Source organism: Schistocerca serialis, chromosome 5, assembly GCF_023864345.2.
Source record: "Schistocerca serialis cubense isolate TAMUIC-IGC-003099 chromosome 5, iqSchSeri2.2, whole genome shotgun sequence".
Lineage (NCBI taxonomy): Eukaryota > Metazoa > Arthropoda > Insecta > Orthoptera > Acrididae > Schistocerca > Schistocerca serialis.
In genome coordinates this window covers 112,996,001-113,006,371 of record NC_064642.1, presented here as the reverse complement: position 1 = coordinate 113,006,371, position 10,371 = coordinate 112,996,001, and the positions used below count along the sequence as shown (strand labels likewise).

General features: G+C 44.5%; 1 non-coding gene across 1 annotated transcript; it reads right to left on the bottom strand.

Annotated features, from left to right (window-relative positions):
- Positions 1-7,741: 7,741 nt before the first annotated feature.
- Trnap-cgg (transfer RNA proline (anticodon CGG)) lies at positions 7,742-7,816 on the bottom strand. The gene has a single exon. It is a non-coding gene; the product is annotated as a tRNA-Pro (tRNA).
- Between the last annotated feature and the right edge of the window lie 2,555 nt (positions 7,817-10,371).

Here is a 10,371-nt window from a genome sequence, read left to right as displayed (position 1 = left end):
CATGACTTAGTTTAATGATGAAAAAACTGAGAAGGATATAAATTACTTGAAAAAGTGAACAGTTACTCATGGAAGTCATAACCGGATGATGAGTACCCTTCATTTCGTTTTTAAATGGATTAACAGAGAAGTAGAAGACATAGTTCCTGATCAGCTCCCGTGCAAGTACAGGTTACGTTACAGCTTCCTCCCCACTCTATTCCTAGGGCCATTAGCACAGAAGACGAGATGGAATCACTGGACGTATTCGAGTGTGCCTGTAGTTGCAAGCACGTCATGAACTTCAAAGGGCTTCGCTGTCAAAGCCAACATTCACAGTGCTCTGTTATCACTGCTTAATGTGTTTTCTACGCCATATTAAAAAATTTCCTTCCCTTTATCCCTTTTTCACATCATAGTCCTGTGGGTTTCGAACTGCCAAAGAACTGGTAGGTTCGTGAAGAGGAGTGGAGAAATACTAAAACCACTTCACTACCTCCAAAACGTTCTTCTTGCAAACAGGCATTTGTTTTTCAATTGTGCAACTGCGCCATGCCTCGAATTTTACACGTGTGCCTCTGTTCTTAAAAGGGCATATTGTCTGTACCACTGTTTGGTGCGCAATGGAATCATTGAGCTTTATTTATTCGAATTAAGAAAACGTGAACGTGACTATTGAATTTTTTCATCAGCTCTTAAAAAAATTAAACTTTGATAAAGACTGATTTCAGCAAGATCGAGTCACAATCTTCAACTAGTGAAGACCACCGGAAATGACGGCAGATGCTCGCTAGTCAACTGATACCACAAAAAATTACATCACATGTGCAATACACTCAGATATCGATTTAATAGTCATGGGTGACTGGAATTCGAGTGTAGGAAAAGGGAGAGAAGGAAACATAGTAGGTGAATATGGATTGGGGCTAAGAAATGAAAGAGGAAGCCGCCTGGTAGAATTTTGCACAGAGCACAACATAATCATAACTAACACTTGGTTTAAGAATCATGAAAGAAGGTTGTATACATGGAAGAACCCTGGAGATACCAAAAGGTATCAGATAGATTATATAATGGTAAGACAGAGATTTAGGAACCAGGTTTTAAATTGTAAGACATTTCCAGGGGCAGATGTGGACTCTGACCACAATCTATTGGTTATGACCTGTAGATTAAAACTGAAGAAACTGCAAAAAGGTGGGAATTTAAGGAGATGGAACCTGGATAAACTGAAAGAACCAGAGGTTGTACAGAGTTTCAGGGAGAGCATAAGGGAACAATTGACAGGAATGGGGGAAAGAAATACAGTAGAAGAAGAATGGGTAGCTTTGAGGGATGAAGTAGCGAAGGCAGCAGAGGATCAAACAGGTAAAAAGACGAGGGCTAGTAGAAATCCTTGGGTAACAGAAGAAATATTGAATTTAATTGATGAAAGGAGAAAATATAAAAATGCAGTAAATGAAGCAGGCAAAAAGGAATACAAACGTCTCAAAAATGAGATCGACAGGAAGTGCAAAAATGGCTAAGCAGGGATGGCTAGAGGACAAATGTAAGGATGTAGAGGCCTATCTCTCTAGGGGTAAGATAGATACAGCCTACAGGAAAATTAGAGAGACCTTTGGAGATAAGAGAACGACTTGTATGAATATCAAGAGCTCAGATGGAAACCCAGTTCTAAGCAAAGAAGGGAAAGCGGAAAGGTGGAAGGAGTATATAGAGGGTCTATACAAGGGCGATGTACTTGAGGACAATATTATGGAAATGGAAGAGGATGTAGATGAAGATCAAATGGGAAATACGATACTGCGTGAAGAGTTTGACAGACCACTGAAAGACCTGAGTCGAAACAAGGCCCCCGGGGTAGACAACATTCCATTGGAACTACTGACGGCCTTGGGAGAGCCAGACCTGACAAAACTCTACCATCTGGTGAGCAAGATGTACGAAACAGGCGAAATACCCTCAGACTTCAAGAAGAATGTAATAATTCCAATCCCAAAGAAAGCAGGTGTTGACAGATGTGAGAATTACCGAACTATCAGTTTAATAAGCCACAGCTGCAAAATACTAACACGAATTCTTTACAGACGAATGGAAAAACTAGTAGAAGCCAACCTCGGGGAAGATCAGTTTGGATTCCGTAGAAACACTGGAACACGTGAGGCAATACTGACCTTACGACTTATCTTAGAAGAAAGATTAAGGAAAGGCAAACCTACGTTTCTAGCATTTGTAGACTTAGAGAAAGCTTTTGACAATGTTGACTGGAATACTCTCTTTCAAATTCTAAAGGTGGCAGGTGTAAAATACAGGGAGCGAAAGGCTATTTATAATTTGTACAGAAACCAGATGGCAGTTATAAGAGTCGAGGGACATGAAGGGGAAGCAGTGGTTGGGAAGGGAGTAAGACAGGGTTGTAGCCTCTCCCCGATCTTGTTCAATCTGTATATTGAGCAAGCAGTAAAGGAAACAAAAGAAAAATTCGGAGTAGGTATTAAAATTCATGGAGAAGAAATAAAAACTTTGAGGTTCGCCGATGACATTGTAATTCTGTCAGAGACAGAAAAGGACTTGGAACAGCAGTTGAATGGAATGGACAGTGTCTTGAAAGGAGGATATAAGATGAACATCAACAAAAGCAAAACAAGGATAATGGAATGTAGTCTAATTAAGTCGGGTGATGCTGAGGGAATTACACTCCTGGAAATTGAAATAAGAACACCGTGAATTCATTGTCCCAGGAAGGGGAAACTTTATTGACACATTCCTGGGGTCAGATACATCACATGATCACACTGACAGAACCACAGGCACATAGACACAGGCAACAGAGCATGCACAATGTCGGCACTAGTACAGTGTATATCCACCTTTCGCAGCAATGCAGGCTGCTATTCTCCCATGGAGACGATCGTAGAGATGCTGGATGTAGTCCTGTGGAACGGCTTGCCATGCCATTTCCACCTGGCGCCTCAGTTGGACCAGCGTTCGTGCTGGACGTGCAGACCGCGTGAGACGACGCTTCATCCAGTCCCAAACATGCTCAATGGGGGACAGATCCGGAGATCTTGCTGGCCAGGGTAGTTGACTTACACCTTCTAGAGCACGTTGGGTGGCACGGGATACATGCGGACATGCATTGTCCTGTTGGAACAGCAAGTTCCCTTGCCGGTCTAGGAATGGTAGAATGATGGGTTCGATGACGGTTTGGATGTACCGTGCACTATTCAGTGTCCCCTCGACGATCACCAGTGATGTACGGCCAGTGTAGGAGATCGCTCCCCACACCATGATGCCGGGTGTTGGCCCTGTGTGCCTCGGTCGTATGCAGTCCTGATTGTGGCGCTCACCTGCACGGCGCCAAACACGCATACGACCATCATTGGCACCAAGGCAGAAGCGACTCTCATCGCTGAAGACGACACGTCTCCATTCGTCCCTCCATTCACGCCTGTCGCGACACCACTGGAGGCGGGCTGCACGATGTTGGGGCGTGAGCGGAAGACGGCCTAACGGTGTGCGGGACCGTAGCCCAGCTTCATGGAGACGGTTGCGAATGGTCCTCGCCGATACCCCAGGAGCAACATTTGCTGTAAAGTGGCGGTGCGGTCCCCTACGGCACTGCGTAGGATCCTACGGTCTTGGCGTGCATCCGTGCGTCGCTGCGGTCCGGTCCCAGGTCGACGGGCACGTGCACCTTCCGCCGACCACTGGCGACAACATCGATGTACTGTGGAGACCTCACGCCCCACGTGTTGAGCAATTCGGCGGTACGTCCACCCGGCCTCCCGCATGCCCACTATACGCCCTCGCTCAAAGTCCGTCAACTGCACATACGGTTCACGTCCACGCTGTCGCGGCATGCTACCAGTGTTAAAGACTGCGATGGAGCTCCGTATGCCACGGCAAACTGGCTGACACTGACGGCGGCGGTGCACAAATGCTGCGCAGCTAGCGCCATTCGACGGCCAACACCGCGGTTCCTGGTGTGTCCGCTGTGCCGTGCGTGTGATCATTGCTTGCACAGCCCTCTCGCAGTGTCCGGAGCAAGTATGGTGGGTCTGACACACCGGTGTCAATGTGTTCTTTTTTCCATTTCCAGGAGTGTAGATTAGGAAATGGGGCACTTAAAGTAGTAAAGGAGTTTTGCTATTTGGGGAGCAAAATAACTGATGATGGTCGAAGTAAAGAGGATATAAAATGTAGGCTGGCAATGGCAAGGAAAGCGTTTCTGAAGAAGAGAAATTTGTTAACATCCAGTATTGATTTAAGTGTCAGGAAGTCATTTCTGAAAGTATTCGTATGGAGTGTAGCCTTGTATGGAAGTGAAACATGGACGATAAATAGTTTGGACAAGAAGAGAATAGAAGCTTTCGAAATGTGGTGCTACAGAAGAATGCTGAAGATTAGATGGGTAGATCACATAACTAATGAGGAAGTATTGAATAGGATTGGAGAGAAGAGAAGTTTGTGGCACAACTTGACCAGAAGAAGGGATCGGTTGGTAGGACATGTTCTGAGGCATCAAGGGATCACCAATTTAGTATTGGAGGGCAGCGTGGAGGGTAAAAATCGTAGAGGGAGACCAAGAGATGAATACACTAAGCAGATTCAGAAGGATGTAGGTTGCAGTAGGTACTGGGAGATGAAAAAGCTTGCACAGGATAGAGTAGCACGGAGAGCTACATCAAACCAGTCTCAGGACTGAAGACCACAACAACAACAACATCGATTTAACATAAAAATATAAAAATAAAAATACACTGGAAGAGCGGTAGCTTTAAATATTGTCCCAGGACCCCGAAGGACCTGAGACCTACAGTAGGACCAAAAATTTCGCCATATGTAGGGTGTCAAGAAATTAAATATCGATTTTGTAGAAAACGGTGGTATAGGGGTCAGATGTTCATGTTAATGCATTGCAGGTGCGTTGTAGGTATAAAAGGTGTAGTTGTTGCTGAAAATGATGGTTTGGCTTCACGGCACCGCTAAAAATGTATTCTGTTGCAACAGGTACATGAACAAGCGTGATGTTAACTGTGCAGGAGAGGACAGCTGTTGTGATGTGACGGTTCCATAGGTTGTCATACGGTGAAATTCGGATGAGATATGACCACCGATTCCATAAACCTGGGGCTGCTGATAAGGCAATTCAACGATTAACGAACAAGTTTAAGCGCAATGGCGCCGTTAAGAACGAACCCGAACAAGGCCGTCCATCAGCCTCTGCCGATCCAATTGAACGGAGTCCAAAATCGGTGCGGCGATTGTCTGTGGAACTGGACATTCAACGCTCGACGGTACCGAAAGTGCTGCGGCATAAGTTGAAAAAAAAAGTTGACTTACCATCTGCACGTTCTCCATCAATTACACGAGAAAGATTTGGCAGAACTTATGAAAATGTGCCAGGATTTGCTGGAAACAGATGCAAATCGTAAAATCCTCAAACATGCCCAGCTGTGCGACGAGGCAACCCTGCACACTTGTGGAAGGGTTACCGACATAACTGCATCATAACAGTGAAGTGTCCGTAATTCCTGCAAGACTCCCCCAAGGTAAATGTGTAGATGAGAATACACACTGACAAAATCGATGGTCTGCTCTTCTTCACCATTATTGGAACAATGTACGTGAATATGCTGCAATAATTTCTTTAACCGCAACTTTTTCGCCGGCCGGTGTGGCCGAGCGGTTCTAGGCGCTTCAATCTGGAACCGCGCGACTGCTACGGTCGCAGGTTCGAATCCTTCCTCGGGCATTGGTGTGTGTGATGTCCTCAGTTTAGTTAGGTTTAAGTAGTTCTAAGTTCTAGGGGGCCGGTCGGAGTGGCCGTGCTGTTCTGGGCGCTACAGTCTGGAACCGAGCGACCGCTACGGTCGCAGGTTCGAATCCTGCCTCGGGCATGGATGTGTGTGATGTCCTTAGGTTAGTTAGATTTAATTAGTTCTAAGTTCTAGACGACTGATGACCTCAGAAGTTAAGTCGCATAGTGCTCAGAGCCATTTGAACCATTTTGAAGTTCTAGGGGACTGATGACCTTAGATGTTGAGTCCCCTAGTGCTCAGAGCCATTTGAACTGCAGCTTTTTCAGGATGAAAGTGTGCATAATGTTTACTTCCAAAAGGACGGGGCATCATGCCATTATGCCATAGATGTGCGAACGTTTGCCGGCCGCTGTGGCCGAGCGGTTCTACGCGCTTCAGTCCGGAACCGCACTGCTGATACGGTCACAGGTTCGAATCCTTCCACGGGCATGGGTGTGTGTGATGTCCTTAGGTTAGTTAGGTTTAAGTAGTTCTAAGTTCTAGGGGACTGATGACCTCATATGTTGAGTCCCATAGTGCTTAAAGCCATATGAACCATTTTTTGCGAACTTTTTTGAATGGTGTGTTTCCTGGAAGTTGGATTAGGCGCACAGGACTCGTGATCTGGGCGGCTTATCATCCCGACCTCACACCCATGGACTTCTTCATTTGGGGGTTTGTCAAGAAACGTGTGTTTCACTGTCGCCGTATCAACTTATTGGCGGAGTTCCGAGACCGAGAGACAAACTGCAGCAGCTCCAACACCCAAATCCTCCGGAATGTCTTTCATACCACAACCGCCAGATGAAAGTTATGTCGGGATGTGAATGGGGCACATGTTGAATGTAACATGTTATAAACATATGCCACTATAAACAATAAGAATACAATAGTTATATCAATAATATCGATACCTAATTTATGGACACCCTGTACCTCAAGACACGTTGGAGAAAGTTTAGAAAAACGATAAACGCCGTCTCTAACAGGATATGGACAATGAAAGAATTCATTTAATTAATATTATTTCTGAAACCAGATAAAATAAACTTTCAGTTATATCTATTGTATTCTTCTTCGATCTGGCCATCCTCTTCATATAATAAACTCTTGGCTTCACGTCTATATCTGTATCTACATATGAAGGGCTTATTTCAATAGTGGTACAAGTCCATTACCTCTATTTTTCTGCTTATAATGCTTCTGAAATTAATGATCCAAACAAACAGAAAGAAAGGTTCATCTCTGGCAAGAAGCCATATGCTTGAATATTTCTGGTATCTAAACTGCAGATTTTTCAGCGCTCATTTAACTTTAGGACTCTGTATGTCAAAATGAACAAAAATGGACTTGTACCACTATTGAAATAAGCCCTTCACATATAACCTGCAAAACACTGGGAAGAGCATGGGAGAGGGTATGTCCCGTTGCACCAGTTATTAGGGTTTTCTCCCGTTCCGTTCAAGTGTGGATGGCGTGAAGAATGATTCCTTAAACGCTTCTGTGCGTGCAGCAGTTTGTCTGATTTTGTCTTAGAAATTCCTTTGGGAATGTACTGTAATACAACCCTTGATTCGTCACTTTAAAGTTAGTTCTAGAAACTTTTTAAATAGGTTTTCACCAGATAGATTACATCTATCTTCAGGCTCCTGTCTGTTCAGTTCTTGCAGCATGTTAGTGACAGCCTCTCACGGGTCGTACAAAGCTGTGACCAATCGTGCTGGCCTTCTTTGTGTTCGATCAATATCGCCCGTTAGTGCTACTTGGTATGGATCCCACACGCTTGAACAACGTTCCAGAATGAGTCACGCTAGTGTTTTGTATGCAGTCTCAATTGTAGAGTGACTGAATTTCCCTAGTATTCTACCAATGAACCGCAGTCTGCCACTAGCTTTATCTACGACTAAGACTATGTGATCATTCCATTTCATGAAACTTTCCTGGCAGATTAAAACTGTGTGCCGGACCGAGACTCGAACTCGGGACCTCTGCCTTCCGCGGGCAAGTGCTCTACCAACTGAGCTACCCAAGCACGACTCACGCCCCGTCATCACAGCTTTACTTCTGCCAATGCCTCGTCTCTTACCTTCCAAACTTTACAGAAGCTCTCCTGCGAACCTTGCAGAACTAGCACTCCTGAAAGAAAGGATATTGTGGAGACATGGAGGTACTGGCAGAAGTAAAGCTGTGATGACGGGGCGTGAGTCGTGCTTGGGTAGCTCAGTCGGTAGAGCATTTGCCCACGAAAGGCAAAGGTCCCGAGTGCGAGTCTCGGTGCGGCACGCAGTTTTAATCTGCCAGGAAGTTTCATATCAGCGCACACACGGCTGCAGAGTGAAAATCTCATTCTGGATTCCATTTCATATCCATACAATTTGTTACACCCAGGTGTTTGTATGAGTTGACCGATTCCAACTGTGACTCATTGATATTACAGTCATAGGATACTAAGTTTCTTCGTTTTTTGACGCGCGTAATTTCACACATCTCAACATTTAAAGCAAGCTGCCAACCTTTGCACCATTTTGAAATCTAATCAGGATCTGACCAGTCAGATGTTGCGCAGCTTCTGCCGGACAGTACTTCATTGCAGATAATTGCATCGTCTAAGAAAAGTCTGAGGTCACGATCATTATTGTCTGCAAAACCATTAATATACAAAATGAACCGCAGAGATCCCAACATACTTCCATGGGGCACACCCGAAGTTACTTCTACATTTATCGATGACTCTCCGTCCAAGATAACTTGCTGTGACTTTCCTACCAATAAATCCTCAATACACTCACAAATTTCGCTTGATATCCTACACGATTGCACTTTTGACAATAAAAGTAGATGTGGTAATGAGTCAAACGGTTTTTGGCAATCGAGGAACGATGCGTCAACCTGACTGCTTTTACCCACGGCTTTCAATCTGTCGCGTTAGAAACATTTCATCTATGTATTCGGAATCCATGCTAGTTGGCACAGAAGAGATAATTCTGTTAAAGATACCATATTATGCAAGCTCAGAATATTTTCTAAGAATCTACATCAAATGGATGTCAAGAATAATGGACGGGAGTGGGGAAGTGGGGGAAGGGTTGTTTTGGGGAAGAGACCAAACAGAGAGGTCATCGGTCTCATCGGATTAGGGAAGGAAGGAGAAGAAAGTCGGCCGTGCCCTTTCGAAGGAGCCATCCCGGCATTTGCCTGGAGCGCTTAGGGAAATCACAGAAAACCTAAATCAGAATGGCCGGATTGAACCGTCGTCCTCCGGAATGCGAGTCCAGTGTGCTAACCACTGCGCCACCTCGCTCGGTGTGACAATAGTGGTTTGGATCACTTGTGCTACACTTCTTCTAGATAGGCGTGAGCTGTGGTTCTTCCCAACTACTGGGCATGGTAGAGATAGATAGATTATAGTTGACAGCAGGCCTAAGTCAGTCACATATTCAGTACAGAATCTGATACGGATTCCATCAGACCAAGGAGCTTTGTTCAGTTTAACGATTTCAGCTGCCTCTAAACACCACCGACGCTAACTTCTATTTAGCTCATCTTTTCGGTGGTAAGAGAACTAAATCGTGATAGTACTCATGGTTTTCCTTTTCAAGGGAATATTCGAAAACGGAGTTAAGCATTTCTACTTTTGCTTTGCTAACCTCTATTTCTGTTCTTGTCTCGCCCTTAATTGACTGGACACTAACGTTGGTGCCTCTAACAGCCTTTACATACGACTAGAATTTATTTGAGTTTTGTGAAGGATCTTAACACTTTGCTACGGTAGCCACTGAAAACAGCACGCATTGCTCTCTTGACTGTCAAACGCGTTTCATCCATATCTATCTGTAGCGCTCAGCTTTATTTCACACCTATTGGACATTATTTTTATTAAAAATGAAACTCCTCCAGCTGTACTTAATATTTCATATTTATTTGGCTACTAGTTTCGACTGCCCACCATCCATGTGAAGCACGTATTGGTCTCACCGCGGACTTCTAGTACTCATCCCAACACAATTGATATCATCAAAGTGTACAGGCCTGAAGATGGCGTTGACGCAACGTCGAAATTAGTAGCCAAATAAATATGAAATCTTAAGTACAGCTGATGGAGTTTAGTTTTTAATACAAATTATACCAGCTGATGTCCCACCATCATCCAATTTAAATATGGATGTACGAACATATTGGACATTAGTCTTCGTTTCTTTAAGAGTTTCTTTACAGTGATTGTACACCATGGAGGGTCTCTCCCATCACGAACTGTACTACATTGAGGTGCCGAAAGTCATGGGATAGCGATATGCACATATACAGATGGCAGTGCATTAACAGAGCTGTCATTTGTACTCAGGTGATTCGTGTGAAAATATTTCCGACGTGATTATGGCCGCACGACAGCAGTTAAGACTTTGAAAGCGGAATAGTAGTTGGAGCTAGACGCATGAGACATTCAATTTCGGAAATCATTAGGAAATTCAGTATTCCGCGATCCACAGAGACAAGAGTGTGCCGAGAATACCAAATTCCAGGCATCGCCTTTCACCGCGGACAAGGCAGTGGCCGACAGCTTTCACTTAACGAGCAACAGCGGCACCAT